The sequence below is a fragment of the Equus caballus genome, chromosome 25 (genome assembly GCF_041296265.1).
Source record: "Equus caballus isolate H_3958 breed thoroughbred chromosome 25, TB-T2T, whole genome shotgun sequence".
NCBI classification, from domain to species: Eukaryota; Metazoa; Chordata; class Mammalia; order Perissodactyla; family Equidae; genus Equus; species Equus caballus.
Window position 1 is genome coordinate 36,338,108 of NC_091708.1, and position 22,951 is coordinate 36,361,058.

Sequence of the window (22,951 nt, forward strand, 5' to 3'; positions counted from 1 at the left end):
ACGTTCAAGCTGAGACCTGAGAATGGTAATGGTTAGGTGAACAAAGGTGGAGGCGGGTGAGTTCCTTGGGGGGAGCAGCCGAGGCAAAGGCCTGGAGTGAGACAGAGCTCAGTGGCTTGGAGGGGTTGGGGGCGGAGGCAGGGCAGAGGCTGGTGGGAGACAAGGCTGGAGAAGGAGACAGGGGTCTGACCACGAAGGGCCTTCCCAAAAAAGTCACCTCATAGATTTTTAATGACTTAGAAGCTCAGTGCCCTTCAGGGCAGGAAAGAGGATTCTGTGCATTCGATGTCGTGGGGATCTCCCGCGCCCAGAGCCCTCCTGAGAATTCCTCTGTTAGAAGACCAGAGAAGGCGGACCAGAGGCGGGGAGGAAGGCAGTCCCAGCTCTAAGACGACTCTGGAGTGGCGTGTAGTATCTGCTGGGTCCTGGACCACAAGCTAAGCACCCTGCGTTTGGACCTTGGGGGCTGACCTGCTGTGTGGGCCTGGGCGAGTCACTTCACCTCTCTGACCCAACAGTTATTCTCTGTGAAATAGAGACAAACCCCTATGGAGGTGCCCTAGAAATGCTTGCCCCTTCATTTCCTCCTGGAGAGAGCAGCTTATCTTGCCCAAGAGGGCCAGCTCAGGATGGAATAAAACATTCATTGGACATGCTCTGATTCTTTGCAACTCCCAGCAGGCAGTAAAGCACAGGGCGGAGAAGCTGTCCCTGGGACGCTCTAAGATGAAAGGGTGTCCGCCATAAGGAGCAGCTCCCTACTGGCCTTGTATAGACCCTCTTTGCCAGCCTCCGGGCTGCCTCTCCACTCTGCCCAGAGGCCAAACATGCCAAAGGCTTCTGTTTTTCCCCACTTTTTCACTCTGCCTCTGCACCAAGGAGAGGCTGAGAAGCCTGGAGCTGCCACTTTCCAGCTGCCTGTTCCTGGCCAAGTTGCTTTCCCTGTCTGAGCATAGTGGTTAAGGGCACCGGTTCAAGGTCCTTCCTAGCTGTAAGGCCTGGGGTGAGTCTCTATGAGATTCATTTTCCTCACGTGGAAAATGGGAGAAATAATTACCACTGTGATAAACAGACAATGAATGGAACGCGTTCAGCCTGGCGCACAGTGAGCACACAATAAATTACAGAGCATGGTTTCTTTTGTCTTTGCCTTCTAGTCTAGGAAGAGTTTCCGTTAAAAGTAGGGGAAATGTCAACTTAGGTTTTTTTTTATTGTGGTAAAATATGCATAACATAAAATTTACCATGTTAACCATTTTTAAGTGGCGTTAAGTACATTCACACTGTGCAACCATCACCGCCATCCACCTCCGCTTTTTCATCTTCCCAAATTGAAACTCTGTACTCAGTAAACAATCACTCCCCATTCCCCCTCTCCCCAGCCCCTGGCCACCACCATTCTACTTTCTGTCTCTAGGAATTTGCCCATTTTAGGTACCTCATGTAAGTGGAATCATACAGTATTTGTCCCTTTATAACTGGCTTATTTCACTTAGCACATGTCCTCACGGTTCATCCATGTTGTAGCATGTGTCAGAATTTCCTTCCTTTTCAAGGCTGAATAATATTCCACTGTATGTATATCCCATATCTTGTTTATCTATTCATCTGTAAATGGACACTTGGGCTGCTTCCATCTTTTGGCTACTGTGAATCATGCTGCTATGAACGTGCGCGTACAGATATCTGTTTGAGTCTTTGCTTTCAATTCTTTTAGATATATACCCAGGAGTGAAATTGCTGGATCACATGTTAATTCTATGTTTAACTTCTCTATAGTGTGTTTTAAGGCCTCCGTTTCATTAAACAGGGCCACCATGGCCAGATAGAGGCTCCTCCTCCGCCCCTCCTCCCTTGTCCAGCACAGAGTCAACGCAGGCTCTGCCCACTGCCAGGCTTTAGTGCCCAACCCAAGCTCCTCTGCGCTACACTGACCTCCACTGTGGTGGGTGCAGTTGGCGTGTTCCTGGCCCTCCACTGACACATGGCATCCAGCCATCCCTTGCGGGGCAGCTCCTGCCTCTGGCTCCCACTTCAAAGAGGAATTTAGGGGCCACCTCCTGTTTCCTGGAGCTCCCGGGATGAAGCTGAAGCCTGTGGCCTTGGAGCACCACTGTCTGGGAGGATTACCTCTTCCCACTGCCAGCCCAGAGAACCCCAGCCCCAGGGCATCATTGACTTCCCAGGCACACCGGCCCTCTGGAGTCTGCACCCAGGCAGGTTAGTGCCCTGGTTACAAGCATGGGCTTTGGGATCAGACAGATCTGGGCTTGAGACCTAGCTGTGGCAGTTGCTAAGTATATAACTTTGAGAAAGCCACTTCTCCCCTCCGAGCCCGTTTCCTTGCCTATAAAAGAGCCTAGTAATAGACTCCGTTAATGGGGAAATTGAGCAAATGCATGGAAAGCCCTGAGCCTTCTGCCTGGCACAGAGCAAATGGTCAGTAAATGGAGCTGCATGACTGTGGTCATCACCTGGTCAAGCAGGAGACTGAAGGAGGCAGAGCTTCCAGACCGAGGGGTGCTGGGACGGTGAGTCACTTCCGAGCAGGGTCCTCAGGGTCCCAGCTGAGGACACCTGGGGGGAAGATTCCAGACTAGCCAAGCCAAACTCCCCTCCTCCCCATGGGCCTATCTTCCTTTAAATTCCCTTTCCTCATTGTGAGTCGAAGGTGAGGAGCACCTACCTTTATAGACTATCATTGGTGCGCAGAATTGTGTCTCATGGAAAAAGGTGTCAGTTCTTTTTTTTTTTTTTTTTTTTTTTAAAGATTTTATTATTTCCTTTTTCTCCCCAAAGCCCCCTGGTACATAGTTGTATATTCTTCGTTGTGGGTTCTTCTAGTTGTGGCATGTGGGACGCTGCCTCAGCGTGGTCTGATGAGCAGTGCCATGTCCACGCCCAGGATTCGAACCAACGAAACACTGGGCTGCCTGCAGCGGAGCGCACGAACTTAACCACTCGGCCACGGGGCCAGCCCCAAGGTGTCAGTTCTTACAACTTAGTTTATCTTTCTTTAATTGAGTAGAATTTTTTAATAGAAAATCGATCCTGTTTTTTGCCACTAGAAAGGCACATACAGGAGGCAGCAACATGGAGGTTGCTTCCTCATCTTTCTTTAAATCCCTGTACTTGAACAGGGCCTTAGTGATCACACAATTTCCACATGGTGTGTTGGTCATCTCAACCCACTTTACAGATGGTGAAACTGTGGCTCTGAGAAGTGAAATGGGCGCCACAGAGAACTGGAGTTGGAAGTAGCTCTTTCTGTCTTAGGTGGTTCTCACCCAGCACATGTTGTGGGCCAGGCACAAGGCCTGGGAGATGGTGATGACGTGGGGCCATCCTCTTGCTCCCTACCGTGTTTGCAGGATTTCTTCTATCCTTGGCCTGGGAGAAGAGTCAGCTGCTCTGCATCTCTGACCCTCCTTGCCCCCACATGCTGCCCTGGAGTGGCTTCTAGGGTTCCTAAGTGACAATTAGGTACATTGCGGCCTGGGGTAGGAGCGACGGACACTGCCCTGCCTCCCTCAGAGCTAGTCCCACTCCAACCCTTGGCTTTCTAGTTCCCTTGAAGATAAACACGATGATCCCAAAACTTTCTATTCTTGCCTCCAATTGTCCTTAGAGTCTTTGCCACTCCCATCCGCACTTTCAAACTCTGTCCTTTGCTACTTTATATAAGCTGAAAGGCTCCACGTGAAATTAGAGTGCAGGTGAGGCCTCCAAGCTTGGCAGGGCCACATGTCCCCTCCCACATCGCTGCCCCCTCCACTTCACTCCAGCTACTGCTGACCCAGGGCTCCCTTCTCCTTAGCTGACACTATGGGTGTTTTGGAACAAGACATAGGAGTTTATATTTTTCCCTGCCTCCTCTCATCTTGTAAACCCCATCTTGTTGAGATCATTTTGGATGCTTATTATACAGAATGTGCTTCCACAGAACAGCGGTCTCCATGAGGGCAAGTACCTCTCTGTCTCCTTATCTGATTCTCTGTTGTTCCGCAAGGCCTTGCTCAGTCCTGGCAGAAGAGGCACTCAAAAAAAACTGAGTTCTATCATCCAACAGAGTTTCTGGTCTCCCTTCCTCAAACCATCTGCCAATGGGACAAGCGGGCCATCCAAGGTTTAGCATCATCACCTGTGACTTGGATGGGCCGAACAAGACCCAGCATAGAGGAGCTAGGGTACCCCACTGGAGGTCTCTTTTCCAGTCAATCCCCTTTCATTATGGGTATTTAACTTCCTAATCATCTTTGAATCTATCCTACGGCTTCTCTGTCCTGTTTACAAGAAGACCGTGAGAGGCTGGACTCACTCTCTCCCTCACACCCTTCCAGATCCACCCATCTGGTGACCCTGGAAAAGAAAGAAGTCAGGCTGATCTGGCATGACTTGTTCCTAGGGAGTCAGTGTGGGGCCCTAGGAATCACTGCTTTCTCTTTTAAGTGCTCTCACAAGCCCCAAGTTTTCCAGAATCTTGCTCTGTAATATTAAGCTCACCATCCCATGCATTTGCAGAATCTCTTGGCTTCCAGATTTTGAAAATGCAAAGCACCCTTGTCCATTCCTTAGGCCCTTGGCTCTTCTCTGGTTCTCCTAGATTCCCTAGGGAGCCAGGACAGCGACTTGGCAGTACCGCGTGCAAGTTCTCTCGTTGCCCTGAATGAATTCCTCCCAGCCAGGAAAGCTACACTTCCGTGCCTCCTGGTACCCTCCCACCACTGCCTCCCTACTCCTGGCCTCCTGTTTCCATTCAGCAATATTCACTCTGGTCTTTCTGATCTGGTGATATCTCCCTTGCTGGCTGAAGTAGGTTGAGCAGTGACTTCCAAAAGGATATGTCCATGTCCCCGACAAATGAATGTGATCTTATTTGGAAAAAAAGGGTCTTTGCAGATGTAATTAAGTTAAGACTCTTGAGATGAGAGCATCCTGGATTACACAGGTGGGCCCTAAATCCAATGATAAGTGTCCTTAGAAGAGAAGAGGAGAAGACACAGACCGGGAGGAGGAGAAAGCCACATGAAAATGGAAGCAGAGATGGGAGTTATGCAGCCACAAACCAAGGAATGCCTGGAACCACCAGAAGCTGGGAGAGGCAAGGCAGAATTCTCCCCTACAGCCTTCATAGGGAATGCGGCCCTGCTGACACCTTGATTTCAGACTTCTAGCCTCCAGAACTGCGAGGGGATAAATTTCTATTGTTTTAGGCCCCCCAATTTGTGCTGATTTGTTACAGCAGCTGTAGTAGCTGTGGAGATCAAAGCCCCAGCTCTGCCTGCTCCTCATCATAAGCTCCCTTTGGGATGACCACACCAGCCTCCCCTGCGGCCTCCCTGCCTCCAAGCTCATCGCTCCATTCCCTCTGCTGTACCATGACTGCCAGAGCGATGTTGCTAAAACACGACTGTGTCACATTCCTGTTTGAAGCCTGTATCAGCTAGAACTTTCTGTTCCAAGTGACAGAAAACCCAACCCAAACTGGCTTACACAAAAAGGAATTTATTGGCTCATGAAACCAAAAAGGCCAGGGGCTAGGGCTAGCTTCATCGCAGCTGCATTTGGGGCTGAAACGATGTCATTGGAACTCGTTTTGCTCTGTCGCGCTGCCTTCTGCTCTCTTGGCTTTGGTTTCAAGCTCTGCATGGCAGTGAGATGGCGGCAGCAGCCCCAGGCCCTACATTCTGTTAGATTAGAGACCAGCAGAAAGGTTCAAAGACCTCTCCCAGGTCCTCAAGCCAAAGCCCTGGATTGGCTCCCCTTGGGCCTGTTTGCCGGTCCCCTCAGCCAATCACTGTGGCCACAGGAATGGAATGCGCTATTGGCTTAGGTCTAGGTCACATGCTCCTTCTCCCAGGGTCATGGTGGAGTTACCTCTACCAGAACCACTTGGACTGGGAGGGAAGAAGGGGAGAAAAGGAGGAAGACACAATCCCCAAAGAAAAGTGCTACCCAAAGTATAGCAAATGCATGCTGAGCAGACAAAAAAAAAAAAAAATCAGTAAGTGTCCACGCAGATGCTCTGCAATGGTTCCTGCCAGGGTACATCAGGATCTGTGGCCCTGGTCTCCAGCCGCATCTCAATTCCAATTCACTTGACATCTCCAGGCATATCCTGCCGTTTCTTGCCCACGTGTGTTTTTTCACATGGTGCCTTTTACCCAGAATATTCTTTTCCCTTTCCCCACACCCTTCATCTGACTAATTCCTACTCCTCCATGAAGATTCTGCTCAGTTGGAGGTTTTGCTCTACTCTGGACCCCAAACCATCTGAAGTGCATCTGTGAAGGCTCTTACCCCATTGACTGAACTTGACTGCTAACGAGTCTGTCTCCTCTACTGAACTCTGCACTCCATCAGGACAGGGATTTTTTATTTTAATTTTTATTTAACAAATGCATAAAGCCTCTTCCAAGGGCCAACCACCATTCTAAGCTCTTTACAAATATTAACTCATTTAGTTCTCAGAATAAGCACACACAGTAGGTTCTATTCTTAACCCTACTTTAAAGATGGGGAAATTGAGATGCGGGGGAGGCGTATGCCTCATCTCCCTGTTTCCTGGGCCCAGCCCAGGGCTAGGCACATGGTAGAAATTCAAAAACTATGTGTGTCTCAGGTTGTCTCTCCTGGTTGTTCAATCTTACCACATGAGGCCACGTCCTCAGGTTTTCCTATTTCCCAAAGATGCCCATATTCTGGGTCTTTCCAGCCTGGAAAGGGAGTGTTGAGAGGCAGCCTCAGCCCGAGCAGCTCGGCTGACATCTCTCTGGCTCTGCATCTGGTGTCCAGGCCAGAGACCCACGGGCTGGCACAGAAGCCTGTGACATGAGGAAGAGACCTGAATCTGGACCCTTTAGGCCCATGAAATCCCTGCAGTTAGAGGATGAGCCCAGGAGACTCCCAGGCGGTCCTCTGCCGCCCCCACTGCAGTGCCCCCTCCCCCTCCGCATTCCCAGGGCCCAGTCCAGGGGTCCTGTTCTGATAGTCACTTACCTGAACAGACTCCTGAGGACCACTCTGTCCCCAGACCCCAAACCTGAAGCCTCCTGAGCTTTAACTGGCTCGAAATGAACACATGTGTGTCTTGTCCTCACAGCAGGGATTATTTAAGACCAATGAGTCTCCACCTCGGCGGACATGCCCGGTCCTTCCTCTTCCGTCTCCCTCTCCCCACTGGCTCCTGTTCCCATCCCTCCTCCATCACCCTGTCCGAGCTGCCTGTTCCTCACAGGCTCTTTACCCTGTGCGGCCCTGTCTGACTGTCCATCTCTGTCCTTGCTTTGCCTCTAACCTCTTGTCTCTTATCCTGGTCTCTTCCGGTCTGCCTGTCTCTCTTTCTCCTTGTCTCTTTCTACTGGACTCTTCTCTTCTGTGTCCCCTGGTTATCTGTCTATCTGTTTCTCTCCTGGCCTCTCTCTCCCCATCCTTGGTTACTTGGGATGTCCAGAAACGGGCCTGGGATCTCTCACTTTCTCAGCAGAGTGAGAGAACCCCTCTGTAGCAGGGCAGCCCTGGGGCCTCCCACCCATGACTCTCTCTCACTCTGTGAGCCTCCTCTTTGCTCCCCCTGCTCCTCAGGGCTCCTCTGCCCAGCCCAGGGGGCAGCAACCCTGAGGGCCACACAGGCAGGGTGGCCGTCTGCTGCCCTGAGGACCCAGGCCGCGGCGGCTTCCCTTAATGAGCGCGCCTTCAGCGACACATTCATTATTCCTGTTCGGTCGCTTCGAGTCAAAACTGATTAGTTACACTTACCGCCGCAAAGATGTAATGATTTTATTGTTTATCTTCAATTTATTTTGATTAACATCTCCGTTCTTTTCATTGCAAGTGCAATTAGGTGCAATCTAACAGCGACTACTTTAATTTTGTTGAAATTAAGATGAATAAGTGACGGCTTATGGTGCTTTGTTTAACAAATAAATCATAGTTAAGAGGGGTGTATTAGTAATAAATGAAAAAAGACAGCTTTATTAAAATGCATGGAGCCAGCCTCTTGACGTACATCCAAAATCCAAATCTGAATTCCCAAAATCAGAGGGAGCTGAGGGTTGGGAAGACCCTCACCGCCTCTCGCAACGGTGATCAGAAGATGACAGACGGTGTGGTTTGGTTTGAGGCTGCTGAGCAGGGAAGAGCAAGGAGCACCATGACCCCTTGTGAGCAGGTCACACCTTGTCAGCCGCCGCCAGGAGCCCAGTTAGAAACCAGACGGAAAGAGAGGCCTCATCCCCCTACGATGGATGGCTCTATGGCTCAGCTGCCAAGCCCACACCCTGAATTCTCCCTGGGAACCCACTGAGGGCAGGGGGCAGGTTCCCCCCACCCCTGTGGTTCCCTAGGGAGGTGGGGGAGGCCGGTGCCAAGGCTGGAACCCCAGGGCAAGTCTCTCAGTGAGATCTCCTCCCCGCTGGGCTGAGAGGGACTTCCCCATCTCTTGATTTGGAAACAAAGTGCAGAAAGTCAGTCCTGGAAAGTTTCCCGTGTGAAGTTTAAAAGCGCCTGTGCTGAAGAGGCCGGCTTTGAAGCGCCTCGCTGGGGCCCCTCGGCAGGCTCCGGCGAGTCAGAGGGCCGGCCTCGCCTCAGATCCGCTGCGCCAGCCTCTGCAGGGCTGGGAAATGGGAATTGTTTTTAAGCTGAAAAATTACTCACGCAGCTCACTCCTTTGCTGTGGCTCTTCTTTTGTTCTCAGTCGTCTCCTTCCTATGCTTTCACCTCCTCTTTTGCTTCCTCCTTTTAGTGAAGAAGAGCAGGCTGACCTGGGTTCAAATCCGGATGCAGGCTCTTACTAGCTGTGTGACCTGGGGCCAATGACTTAACCTCTCTGGACCCCAGCACTTACTCAGAAAAGGGAGGGCAATAGTACTCATGAGGCAGAGGTCTCAGCCAAGGTGACTGCGCAAAAGCACCCAGCACCTGCCTGGCTTGGAGAAGCAGCTCCATAAGCACCAACTCCTTCCCACTCTACAGATCCTCTGTCTCCTGTCTTCTCCTGTCTGTGTATTGCTACTAACTAGATCTTCCTAGGCAAGTGTCCTCATCCTTTCCCTGGGCTCCCTTAACTCCTACTTATCCTTCATCCTGTATTTACCCTTCACTTTTCTCTTTCATCCTCTCGACTCATGTTCCCAAGGCCCATCTTGTGCCAGGTCCAGGCAGTGTGCCACACACTAAAAACCGCACCAGGGGAGTAAGCCCAGGATGGGCCTGCCCTCAAAGAGCTTCCAGTCCCATGCCCCAGGTCCCCTGTGGGACTCCTTCATAATGGTCATCATGGACCTGTGTCTTCAAGGTGTCTTCCTCATAAAATGAGCGCTCCGTGAAGGCAGGGCAATGCCCTGCCCAGAGTCTGGCACACAGCAGGCTACTGATCGTCCCATTGAACAACAAATGCCAGCTGAGGACACCTGTTGTGCTGAATGTAAGGGCACAGAGAGGAACCAAGCCTGGTTTGTGGTCTAAGGGGGGCCAGGCTCAGGTGGGGGCACAGATGCCAAGGCAGGCAATGACACCGTGGGATGGACAGTGCTGGGACAGGGCAGGGGAGGGGACAAGAGATGACAACCCCCCAAGAAGGACCAAAGGCAAAAGACATGTATGGGGACTGAATCTGGCCTCCTCCTTCCAGTTCAGAAAAGGGGAAATCTGGACTCAACTGGTTCCCATGAACTGAGGCCCAGACTCCTCCTCACAGTCTACAAGCCCTTCTTTCTCTGGGTCTGGCCCCACCCACCTCTCCAGCCTCATCCCTCTGCTTCCTTCTGCTCCAGTTTCCTGGGCCTTCCCACTTGCCATGCTCCCTCCTGCCTCCTAGCCCTGGCATAAGGTGGTCACTCTGCCAGGAACACTCTCCCTTTAGCAGTCCCTTCCCACTTTCTGGACCCACCCCTGACTTCAGGTCTCACCTTGAGAAAGCTCTTCCTGAGCCCCCAGCCCAGGCCAGTTTTGGTCTCACTGCACTCTCTATTCTTCCATGGCACTCACACAACTGTCATGAAATAATTATGGAATTGCTCTTCACAGTGTGTCTCCCCAGCTAGACTGCAAATTGCATGAAGGCGGAGACCACGCCTGCCTTGTGAATTGCTGCATCCCCAGTGCCAAGCAAAAAGCATGAATAAAAGCTGGACAGAATGAATGACCTACCACTTTATGCCTACCATGGATAAGCCTAACTACAATCCTAAAAAGGAAGTGGTTATTATTCCATTTTACAGATGAAGAAACTGAAGCTTAGAGTGATGTGACTTGCCCTAGGCCGCACACTCAGTAAGTGGTCTTAAACCCACATCTGTCTGACTCTGAAGCCTCACTCCATCCAGGAAGCATCTTTGAAGCTTAAAAGCCATCTATGATGTGTGTGTGTGTGTGTGTGTGTGTGTGTGTGAAGGCTAGGAGGAACAGGCTTTCTCCTTCTCGGATCTAAGGACATGAGAGAGCATTGCCCCTCTGGTTGGTGTCAGTGAGGGAGGAATCAGCAGGTGATGAGGCCCGAGATGTCAGATCCAGCTCTGATATCTGCCCTGGGGAGGAGGGGACCACAGACGCTTCTCAGGAGGGGCCTTAAGAACCCCAGAGGAAACCACGCTTGACCTTCCTTGCTGAACTGGCTATTTGGTACTTGTCCCCGCCCTGGAGGCTGGCCACAGGGATTTTGCGGGGCACACGTGGCGCCCAGTGAGCCCTGATCGCCAGGCAGCTGCCACAGTGACTGTTGGATTGAGTGAGCAGCAACTCCAAGAGGGAGAACCAGAGTCATCGAGCACCTCCTGCGTGCCCCCCTCCAGCCCAGCGCCCCTCCCAAACACACCGCTAAGAGCACTTATTAACTCCTTTTAGAGATAAAGAAACTGCAGCTGGGAGGGAGGAAGTGACTTGTCCGAGGTCTCAGAGCAGAGAAACAGCTTAAGCTGGATTCCAGGGCTGCTGTTCCAAGGAGGGATAGCAAAGGGAGAAAGGGGTGGAGAATGAGGGGAGGCAGAAAGAAATCAGAGAGACAGGGAGAAAATGGTGAGAGCGACCGAGGAGAGAGGGGTAAGAGAGTCAGCACCACAGATCCGAAGAGAGGAAAAGAGGCGCAGTGAGCAAGAGAGCTGGGCACACAGGGAGAGACGGAGAGAGGAGGGGAGACAGTAACGCGGCAGAGACGGGAGATGGAGAGAGACAGACGGAGGCAGGAAGAGACGGACAGACAGAAGGGCCAGAGCTAGTGACAGCGACAGAGGGGAGGTGGGGGAAGAGCGCGGAGCGGGCGCGGGACGGCGGGCGCGGGCGGGGGAGGAGGCCGGGGATGCTGCGCCCCCGCCCCGCCGCCGCCCCCGCCCTGGCCGCACGCGCCCGCCCGCAGCCTAATGACCGCAGCGCAGCCCGCGCCGCCGGCCCGGGATCTGGGCGGCCGGCAGCTGGCAGCGCGGGGCCAGCCGGGGAGCCGCGAGGGCCGGAGCCACGGTGCCAGTCCCCCGGCTCGGCGGGCCCTGATTGATTTGTCAGCCAAGGCGACAAAACAGCCCCTCTGATCCGCGCGCCCCGTCCTCGGCTTCCCGGGCGCGGGGCCTCCCTCCCGGCGCCTCGCCGGGCTCCGAGCCGGCCCCACAAGCTGGAGCGCCCCGCCTGCCCGCGGAGGGAGCCCCCCGCCCCCCGGCCCGGGCCCCGGCGCCCCTCCGCGGCCCCCCACCTCTCGCACCTCCTCCGGCTCGGCCAGGCTCGCCCGCGGGCCCTGGGGCTGCCGACTGCCCCCTCGCCGCCCCTGGGCACCGTGCCAGCGCCCCCAGCCCTCACCCTGCCGCTCCCCCCGAGCCCCGCACCCCCACCCCCCGCCCCCCGGCCCGGGCCCGGGGCCGCCCGCAGAGCCTGCCACACCCGCTGCGGAGGACTCGGAAAGGTAAGGAGGCGCCGAGGCTCGCCCCGGGGCCCCGGGGGCTGCGCGGGGGCGCGGACGGGGCACCGCGGGCATCCGCGGACCGGGAACGGCCGCTGCCGCCGAGCCGAGCGGGACACGCGAGAGGCCCGCCGGGGCTTTGGGTTGAAATCGTCTAGGGAGGACCCGGTGGGAATTGGGTGAAGTAGTTCCCCGTGTTTGTGTCCTGGGACTGGGGGGGGGGTCTCGCTCGCAGGTCCAGAGATCTCTGTCCACATCGTTTACCTTTTCAGGAATTCTTTTCCTCTCTCGCCTTCATCTTTGAATCTCTAAAAATTTATGGGACCATTTTCCTGTGTCTCTTTTGAAGAATCACCTCTTCGTCTCTATCTCAGGCCGAAGGAGTCTCTTGCATTCCCCAATTAAGCGCATTTTCTCTCTGCCCCAATTTGGAAGGATTTTCTACCTCTTTCTCACTCCCCAATTTAGAAGGAAATTCTCTCTTCTCACAGTTTACAACCATCTTCTCTCTGGCTCTCCTGCTTTGAAGGCGAGACCCCCTTCTCTCTCACCCTTTTACCTCACTTAATCCTGGGTGTGTAGACTCAATTTGAGTTTTCAACTAGCGGGTGGATCTTGTGTTTTTCTGGTGCAGGGGCCAGCTATGGGGATCCTCACCCGAAGCAGGAAACCAGCCATCCGTGTTGGCCTCTAGGCAAAGGGCGGCTGCCCAGGTGGACAGGGCATTTGTTTCCAGAGGCCAGGAGGGAACACCTTACCCTGAAACAAAGAATTGAGGCTGACTGAGACTGTCCCGGCCACTTCCTAAGGCTGGAGAATCCCAGGTTCTGGGCTGAGGGGCCACATCTTACCCCCTCCCCTGTCCTTTTAACTTTAAAATAGTTTAATGAACATAGAGAGAGAAATAATTTTTTTTTTCTGCGTGGTGAGCAGTCTGCAAAGAGAAAGGGAAAACGAGAGAGAGCGCTTTAACTCTGATCCCCGCAATTAGTTCCCTGGGATTGGGAAGGGGGGCAAGCCGGGAGCCTCGGTTCTTCAGATACAAAAGCATTTAGATCGCTTTAGACCGGTTAATCCTGAGTCTGGCTCGGGTCTCTTTTGTTTCCCAACTCCATTGTGGGTTTTGTGCAGTTTCTCTCTGTTCGCGTGATTGACTAGCCAATGGATGGTAATTATCCAAATGTCCCCTCTGTCCTTTGACTGACTTCTCCGTATTATGGGCAACTGTCATGCATTCTGTCATTCCATATCATATTACACGTATTATCATATGAAGTCTGCTCCCCCCCCCCCCATATAAAGGAGGGAGGCTCGGCCCAGATGCTGCTGCTTTTAGAAGGAAGGGCCCCCAAGAAATTTGTCCTGGGCACGGGTTCGGAATACAGAGCAGGGGACTCCCCGAAATGGGAGGTTCTGCAGGTAATTTGTTTTGCTGGCTAGGGGTTGGGGGTGGTCTCTGGGGTTGGGGTTAGAAAGACTGTGCTGGGGACTTGGAGCAGGCTTGCCAGCTGGTATTCCTCTGGCCAGACCCTTAGAGCCATTTGGACAGATCCGGCATACCTTTTGGAGAAACTTAGAATCAGTGTTTTGATCCCAGACTACCAGAAAAGTCTGCAGGGCCAGGTCCTTTTTGGGGTTCTGGAGCTTAGTGGCATGTGCTCAGTATACCAGCCCTTGAGATCCCCAAATACAAATCTTCTACCTGTGGCCCTTAGCAGAACAAGTCCTTTGGTCTCTTGTCCCCGTTTGCTGCCAAGCAGACTGGGAATGGAGGAGCCAGCTGTGTATATTTCAACCCCCCCCCCCCCCCCCCCCCGCTAGCTGATATTGAAGCTCTGAGGAGGAACAAGCTTTTCCAATGATGCTTTTGCACAGATAAACTTAGTGCCCCTTGGTGCAATTGTGCATGCCATCACTTAAGAGGGAGGCAGGATTTATAACAAGGAGGCTTTGCAGACGGAGACTCTGGGGTCCTCTGAATCTGTGGGCAGGTCTAGCCTTTCTTCTGCTAAAATGGGAAAAAAGTGTTTTATTATTGCAATGGATATGAAGTGCCGCCCAGATGTACAGCCTCGCAGTTAATTACCCTGTTCTTCATCAAATATATGAGCAATGAATTCTCCAGGATGGGAGGGGTGTGTGTATATGTGTGTGTGTGTGTGTGTGTGTGTCTGTGTGTAGGTAAATAGATGGATAGATAGATGAATGCAGGGGAGAGAGAAACTCACGCTCTTTTTGAGACCACAAAAAAAAGGCAGACTATTTTGTGGGAAGCTTGATACGCTGCTGCAAGATGCTTTGAATTTTCCGATGATCAAATATACATGATCAAGCTGTGCATGTTAGGGTGTGAGGTGCATGGACGGTCAATGGCTATTGATCAGGCTGTTAAGTATTTCTGCTCAGTTTTATAAATATAGATAGATCCCAGGTGATTTAAAGAATTGGATAGTTAAGAAACTGGCATTCTGTATTTCTCTGGAGGAGGGGAAGTGGCTGGTCAGTTACAGAAAACCCAAACCGTTGTTTACTCCCCCCACCAAAAAACAAACAAACAAAATAAAAAAGCCTTGGAAAATGTAAACTTCATTTGCAGGGTTGTTCAAGAATAAAGCAAAAACATCCCAAATGTTTTGTTTGGGGTCTGCCCAAAACACTCACTTTATTGAACCTTATTCACAGGCTGGGAGTTTACTTCTCTCTCTGTCTGTGTTTCTCTGTCTCTCTGTCTCTCATATGCACACACACACACACACACACACACAAACACACAGGCAACCACAATTTTGACCCACACTGACATGCTGCTGAAGAGATGGGGAGAGTGTCACTTCTGGGAGTGGGGTCTAAGGTCCTTAAAACCCTTCTGGTTAGGAACAGGGTGAACCGACCACATAGCCTTTCCCAATTAACTAATTTCTCACTAATCTAAAGATCTATTTAGAAAGGTGTGGAGGGGGTGGAGGATGGAGATTTAAAGATAACCTCTAATTGGTCTGGAAATATTCACTGGACACCTAGAAGACCTCTCTATTTCTCTTTCATATTCATTCATCCCCCGCCCTTTCTCTCCTCCTCCTCCTCCTCTCTTACTCTCCTGTCTCTCTCATTTTGCCTTCCAGAAATGAAAAGTGGACTTTGAAAGGAAGGGGCAATAAGAAACAGTTGGGAAGGGAGAGGCGAGAAAGCGAACTTTTAATTTTTTTATTGTGTTGCATGGCAGTCCTATTTGTAATCATCCAATTAGCTGTTTCGTAGAAAGATCATATTCAAGAAAATGAGACTTCACCCTGGTTGGTGAAACTTAAGCACACGGACAATTTTTTAGCTGTGTTTTGGTTTTACATCTTTAAAAGACAAAGAGTGTGGATTTTAGATTTTTCTATCTGCAGAAAAAATTTTTCCAGCTAAGAGCCCCTCACTGGGAGATCTCAGGCATTCCTATTGATAACTCCCCCTTGGAAATGGAGCTGAAATTGGCATCTCTCAAAAAAGTTGATCCACCTAGGAATGGATGAATCAGTCCTCATTGGGTGGACATGCCCTTTCACCTCATTGTGTCTGACCTATCACTTAATTAATCTCTCCCAGATGCAGAGCTGTTGACAATGCCAAAGATAAGCAGTATTTTGAACAAAGCAGGAAGCTTTTTAAAGAACAAGGCACAGTGAGGTTTGAGGCTCTTAAAAATGTGTAAATCATCAGCATTTAGATGGACAGTTTGTTAGAACAGAGCTGGAGCTCAGAGATGGTCTCATCTTTGCTGGAAACTTTCTGTGCCTTTCTTTAACCACTGATCTCTATCTACACTCATTTTCTGCCTCTTCCCTCTCTGTCCCTAGTTCCCTTCCTTTTGCCACTCCCTCTCTTTGGATTCAGACTATCTAAGGCTAGTTTCCTGAAAATTGTCCTGTGCTTGCCAGCCTTGTCTCCAGCTCTTCAGATCCTTTTTATAGCATTAGGGCTATCGAGGTGGTCAGCTTCGAAGGCTTTGGGTGACAAAATATTGACTGCATTTGCTAGTACCTTATGAAGGAGGACATTTGTGCTAGAGGCACCTTGGTGACATACAGGGAATAGTTCATTAATTAAAAGACTTGCTAATTGCTGCTTGAATTACTGTACAGAGGGAATGAAATGAGTTTGTAAAAGATGACAATTTGGAGGATAAATTTTTTTTGCTTAAAACATTTTTATAAACAGGTCCTAGAAAATGTGTTGCTTTTACTCACGCCTCTATCGTCAACTATTCAATTGAGCTGCAATTAATGATAATATATGGTCTGGGATCCTTAGCTGGGCTGACTGATGGAAGAGCTTTGTTGAATTTGGTGCAGGTGGCACTGTTTAATAAGCACAGGAAAGAGTGAATAATGTAGTACTTGCAAAGAGGAGTGAATGCAAAAGAGATCGCTCTAATTATGGCAGCCCCCAGAAATGGAGATGCCAACTGAAATGGCCAACTCGCTGGGAAATTCCAAATAGAGCTGATTGTCCACTGCCTTTTTTACTTTCGAGGACTGACACGGTAGCTTAAAAGTAAATTTGGATGAGCTCATCTGACTCAACATGAGCACAAATTCAAAACCTGGGTCTGATGACCTATCAGTGTTGCCCTATCAATGTTGCCTTCACCAGATAGTACAATTCAGCTCTAAAATGGGGCCCTCTGAACATTTCTTCCCGCAAGAGATTGCACAAGCTCATTACTACTAGTCTTTGTGCTTTATTGCAAAATGTCAGGAGATTTTGTTTTTGTTTTTGTTTTATTTTGTTTGAATTTCTTTATACCTGAGAAAATGAGGCTATAGGAAATCAAAGTGTGAGGACTTAAGCAAATAGAATTTCCCATATACCTGCAAGGGCCTGTTATGATTCTCATTCAAGCAAAGATAATCAATGGGACATTAGTTGTTTTAATTAATGGAAGAATAAAAATGGGGGGGGGGAAGGGGCTGGGCTTCAGCTGAAGCGTACGTGGGAAATGACTTCTTCCTCACCTAAAGAGACAATGCCAGCTTCCCAAATAGCAGTAGAGGTTTGCTAATCGGACCAGTGGAAAGTTGGGCTGGGGGAGAGGAAAGGTCCTGCTGAAAGCACAGGGTGAGAGATGGTGGCCACGCTGAGCATTTTCCTTCCCCTGCAACCTGACTGTTCCCCTCGGAAATGTACCACATCCTACATCACCTCATAGGAGAGGAACCTTCTTACTTGGAAGGAAGGTGCAATTTGTCCTAGGAGCCTAGTATGTTTTGTGATGGTAAAATAGTGCCAGCAGCCAGGAAGCCAAAATCAGCATTCTTTAGCCTGGATTCAGGAAAGGCTGGGGCTGAATTTGTGTGGGGTTCCTGAACTGGGCTGAGAGACTACCGGGTGTGCTAGATATGGGGCGATCTGTACAGTCATGCCTCCAGCAATTGTGCAGAGACTCTCATCCTCTGATTGGGGACCCAGGGAGGAGCCAAGTCCAGCATCTTTAGCCAAAAACCCCTTTTTTTGTTCTGTGGAAACGTTTATCAAATCCACCTCCAGTCTAGTCAGCGCTGGCTGGGCACCCGCGTCGATTAGTGTATGTGGAGCTCATAAAAGGTTTATGAGGAAACCTTTGCTTAGAAATAGAGTTTAGGGGTATCCTGCTGTCAGAGAAGGATGGCAGAGATGCCTTTGAATGAAGAAAGACTGTGGTAGGAAATATTCCCAGTCTCAAGTGCATGTAGATACAAGAGTTGTTAGCTAGTCAAGAGTTCAGTTGCTTCCTCCCTCATACCTACTTTTTTTCATACAAAATCTTCCTGATTCTCCTTTCAGCAAAATCTGGTTCCCTGTGTGAGGAAATGTGTTGCTGTTATTTGTGCTTCAGCCTAAGGCAGCCGGATTAGCAAAATTTGCAAAATGACCCTTCCAGGACTCAGTAGTATTCTGGGTTAGATTAGAAAGAAATTACCCTCAAAGAACCACTGTAGATATATCAACCGAAAAAAATTCGACATCTTGTTGCAATATTTACTTTTTTTTTTTTTGCTTCCTGGTCAATTTACATCTTTACATGGGAATTAGTAGGTTGGGAGATGCAATCAGCTATTGTGTATTTTGTTACAACTGTTTTTAAGAATAATCTGATCTGACATTTACATTGTTGACGTCGTGATTTAAGCAGGACCCAGATACAAACTTTCCCCACCCTAATCAATAATGGTAAATCCTTTTGCCGAGGTGAACAATCTCTGACCTAGTATTCATATTTCTTTTACCAATTCCCTGTAACAAAATTGAACATTTTGTCACCACTTTGAGAAACACTGCCAAACACCTTAAAACACATGTCACACGCCAGCAGCCCCTCACTTCCCTCCTCCGGGAGTTTCTACATCTGGAATCATAATCACAGATAAAAACCTTGACAAAATTGCATCTGAGCACATTCCTCTCCGCAGCCCTTACTTTCTCATAACATTTAATACAATATTAATACCTGCTACCGAAAGGCAGGCGGGAGGAAAAGGGCTGCCAACCTCCACGTTCCTGATGCATCATGTTCAAACCTGAAATTCACACTTCATGTTTCATTTTAAGTTCAGTGCATTTAACAGGGCCCTAGAGAGAGGGCCCTGGTTAGTTCCCCAACCTGCTCAGCTGACGCCCAGAGAGGCAGTTTCAGAATTGTTCAGATGACTGCAGGGAGAAGAGGAGGAGGAACCAGGCTCCTCTCAGCCCGAGATGGGCTAAGCCACTTATCTATCCAGAGACATGGGGTTCTTCTTCGAAACAACTAAGGCTCTACTAATTTTTTATTGTCGACAGTGGTGACCAGCAGATTTTCTGTAAGGTGTGACCAAGGCAATGAGCTGATTTCATAAAGAGGGAGCCATGCCTGAGCTGATTTGTGCTGACTGACAGCCTCTTACATCAATATAAAACACTCCCCCTCTGCTGAACGAGGCCCACAGGCCTGGGAAGGGGGGGTTCTTGTTGAAGAAATGGGGCTTTTCTGCCATCCCTGTGACTCAGCTTCACCCCATCTTTTCTTGGAGATGTCCACAACCCCACATTCCTGTGCAGTGGCAAGGAATCACCATTCCTCTGTTATACAAACAAGAGACAGAGCTTAGGGAGATGGGGGAAATGCAGGAAGCATACCCCACTGGGGGGTTCCTGGGGGCATGTATGATACCCCGGAAGTGGACTTTCATATGTTGGTGGCTTTGTTTAGTGTCTGCCGTTCTCTAACCAGATTAGAGTCAAGACAGACCATAACAATCCCAGAGAGCCCCACCAGCAATGCTCCCTCCCTTTTTAAAATTTAAACGTCCAGGTTTCTGGAATGAGTAACCAGAACTTCTAATAGCAGCCTCACTGTAGAGGGACATACACCACACACACACACACACACACACACTCACTTCCCTAAGCAAGACCCACTTCAGTGAGCAAAGAGTATAATTTGCTGAATGGTGCACCCCGGAGAACAGGAGACATTACACTTTACTCAGGGAACGGAGGCAGGCAACTGGCCCCGTGAGTGTAGCCAACAGCTTTCAGAACACAGTCCTGTCTGCTTCAAGGCAGAGAAGAAACGTTGTTTTTGCCTCTTTCTTCTTTGCAGCTATTCATCCAAGAGGCTTCCCCAGACCCCAGACCCCAGCACCATCCTCAGAGTTTCAGGTCACCCACTGGCAGTGCCAAGGGGGTCCCCAGGCAGGCCGGTCTGGGGCCAAGGAGGGCGGCTCCCCCTGCGCGGAATCCTTCCCTGGTGGCTCCCAGTTCCGGCGTTTTCCCTGCCTGCCGTTCCCTCGGGGGAGATTCGGAGAGGCTGCAAAAATCTGGGCGCCCGCTCGCTCGCTTGTCAAGAAGCAAACTGTCTTCACATTCTCCAAGAGCAACATCCCTGCCTAGGAAGAAGAAGGAAGAGGCAAAATAAATAAAACCAGTTAATGTTGTAGTTAACTTGCAAATCAAGTAAATCTGTTGGTGCCGTATTTGAGAAATAAACCATCAGAGCGTCACAGCAAACACACACTTCTGAACGTCTTCATTTTGATTTAATGGTATATCAGCGTCAACTATCGCTTCCTCTGCTGGTACACACGGCCTGATGCCGCGGGAGGAGGGTGCCCATGTTTATCACCGAGTGAGATGACTAATTACACCTTGTCAATCACCGGCTATGAAGACATAAAACCAGCGCGCACAATGAAGTAGTTGCCTGCAGCGTCAATTAGTTGGCGATTCGGAGGTTATTGCGTGGCCCTGCTTTGGCCGCCTCTAATAACGGGACAGAGCGCCGGGAACGGCGCACTGATCAATCACCCTCCTTCCGCGGCTCCCCTGCTCCCGCCCCCTTTTCCCCCACCCGGCCCGGCCTCACTTTCTCTGGGCTGCATGTGCTTCCTCCCTCCGCGGCCCCGGCTCGGTGGCGCCGGCAGCCCCGGGAGCCCCGGGAAGTTTGCGCGCGGCAGCTCCGCAGCCGGCAGCCGGGAGCCCCGCAGCCTTCGGGGAGCGCCGGGGCTGGTGGCCCCTTTGTTGGAAGAGGCGTGGAGGGAGCGCTTTTGTTCTGAGTTAGTCACGGTGGCCGGCTGGAGGCTGCTACCTCATTATGCGCCGGGTCTGCTTGTCTGCGAGGAAGCAGATGGTGGGGAGGTAGGCAGCGGCGAGAGTACCCAGACCTGAATTCCGTTCACCTGTCACCTCCCACAAAAGGCAGGTTCAAGGGACTTGGGGATTCTTCTTCCCTATCTGGGGGAGGGGCGTCGAGGGGCTGCTGTTTCCGGTGCCTCCGAATGTTCCATTTACCTGCGGGTGCCTGCTCCCCCCACCCCCTGCATTCCCCTCGCCTGCGGCTTCTCGCACCGTGTAAATGTCACTCACGTGTCAGGATGTGTGTTTACAGCCTGTTCCTCTCCGTGTTTAGTCTCCGCGGACAGGGTTTAGAGGTTGTGCGACGTCCCCCCGCCGCCGGGGGAAGATTAGCAAAGTTATCGGCCTCCGAACCCCGGGCAGGGGCACCCAGATCCCGCCCCGCGGCGGGAGACACAGTTTAGCCTCTTGCAGACCGGAGCGCGTCCCAGCCTGACACCGAAGGATAAGGAGGCAGACGCACCAGGCGGAAATCTTGACTGCCAGGGAATTTGGGGTCGGTCAGCAAGGGGTGTGCGCTGCTGGTCAGAGAGGTGGGGACAAAATTGTGTGCTTACACGTTTGGGGGGAGTGAAGAGCCGCAGGCTGTGTTTCCATGTTTCTTGGGAAACCCGCGGCGAGAGTCACTGAGTACTCCTCTCCCCGCCCCCCAGCTCCTACGGCAGCCCCTCGGGTTCTCGAAAACGTATCATATCCATCCAGCCCGGGCGCGGAGCTGCAACAAGGACAGACGCTCCAGCCTTGTTACAATTTTTTTCTACCCCTTGGGCGACCTCCAGATGAACCCCGGTGACTCTCAGATTAGATTTTCATTCCCCACTTTCTTTGAAAGAAAGTGCCCCAGATGCGTCAGTAAAACATGCCTGTGTATACGTGTAGGCGTCCGCGCGCCTGGGCGCGGGCCGTGTGCAGGCGCCAAAGCACACGCCTGTGTGAACACACGCGCACGCGCGTCTTTGGGTTTATGGTCCTTCTCGCGCGTTGGGGCATCTGTGATGTGCAGCGTGTACACACATACTTGTAACTTCAAGAGTTTTTGCAAATACTCAAAACATGGCGTCCTAGGAGTGCATGCAGAGATTTGGGTAGAATTGCCTGAGGATGCAATTGTATGTATAACATGCAATTTACTGCTTCACAGATGGGTCCTCCTGCCTGGCGCTGGACACTTACACTTGATGTGCACTTGTGAATCCTACTTCTACATTCCTGCTGGCCGTGTTTTTGCCAACAGAGATGAACATGTGTGTTTGCACGCATGAAATGAGTGCATGTGCTTGGGCATTACAAGCACACATATTTATTTCTGAAAGTTATGTATGGTATGTGGAAAGTATGACTTTGTGCTGCCTTAACTCTGTGCTCTGTAAGATAAACTGCGTAGATCCTGGCTAGCCCCTTACCTCCTTCTAACCAGCAAGTCACTTCAGACTGACCCACGTCCAAAGCAGACCCAGGAGATGGGACTCTGCAACTGACTTGTTCATTTAGATTTTCTCTACAGTCACTTTTTATTTCTTAAATCTGTCTTTACCACACACCTGGGTATCGCCCTCGAGTCCCCAAGAGACTCTGGGTTGAGCCTGAAGTCTGCGGGCTGGGGGTGGTTGAGATTTATGGGCCAGGCCAGGTCATTGGTCCTTGGAGAAGTGGTGCAGCCAGCCTGCAGGAGGGATTTCCATCAACAGCTGGGTCTGTGGCATGATGCATCCAGCGCAGAGAATGGGCCTGTGGTCTTTAAGAACCTGGCTGGTGCTGAATGTGCCTCGGAGCGGGAAAGTTTTTAATAGGAAGAGATGGAGGGGAAGAGGGAGTCGTGAAAGAATTTGCTTAGCGCCTACTATGTTCCCAGAAGTTTACATCCATGATTTCTTTCGTTCATCACATCCATGTACAGGGAGCCCCCACTGAAAAGATCAGAAACAGGCTAAGGGAAGTCAAGTCACTTGCCTAAGGTTACATTGAAGGTAAATGGCAGAACTTGGATTCAAACCCATTCCTTTCCTAGTTCCTAAAGCCAGGCTCGCACCCACTCTTCCAGGCTGGAGAGAGACCAGGAAGAGCGAGAGGGAGCTACACGCTGGGCCATAAATTGGCCCTAGTTCGCTTGGAGCGAGGATATGCTGGTTGGCCCCCCCTCCCCGGGGAGTCACAGCTCCCGCCGCTCTGGTCTCTCTGGCTCAGCCGGTCCCGGGAGGCCTGCGCGGACGCCCGCAGCCAGCGCGCGGAGCCTGGGCCAAAGGCTGAGCTCGGCGGGAAGCAGCCAAAGGCTCCCGTAGCTCTGCCCCAGGCCTGTCTTCCCCGGCCTCCCCAGTCCGTGCCCGAGGCGGCGGCTCCGGGCCGAAGGGAGACCGGAGTGAGACCTCCTCAAAGCATCCTCTGGCTGCGCCTTCTTAGGATGGAGACGGCTAGGAGAGAGGGTTTAATTTTCCTCCC

General features: G+C 51.1%; 1 protein-coding gene and 1 long non-coding RNA gene across 3 annotated transcripts in view; one reads left to right on the plus strand and one right to left on the minus strand.

Moving 5' to 3' along the window:
• The first annotated feature begins 11,028 nt into the window (after positions 1 to 11,028).
• LHX2 (LIM homeobox 2) overlaps positions 11,029 to 22,951 on the plus strand; it is a 32,461-nt gene continuing 20,538 nt past the window's right edge. The window contains exon 1 of the mRNA XM_070250445.1: positions 11,029 to 11,884. The gene's annotated coding sequence lies outside the window, so the exon portion shown is untranslated. The remainder of the gene's footprint in view (positions 11,885 to 22,951) is intronic.
• Positions 17,884 to 21,104, minus strand: LOC138920685 (uncharacterized). Of its 2 annotated transcripts, none has more exons than XR_011432331.1 (2): positions 20,747 to 21,104; positions 17,884 to 19,770 (listed from the first exon to the last, which is right to left on the minus strand). It is a non-coding gene; the product is annotated as an uncharacterized lncRNA (long non-coding RNA). The 2 variants fall into 2 exon arrangements; XR_011432330.1 differs by lacking the exon at positions 20,747 to 21,104 and adding an exon at positions 20,247 to 20,554.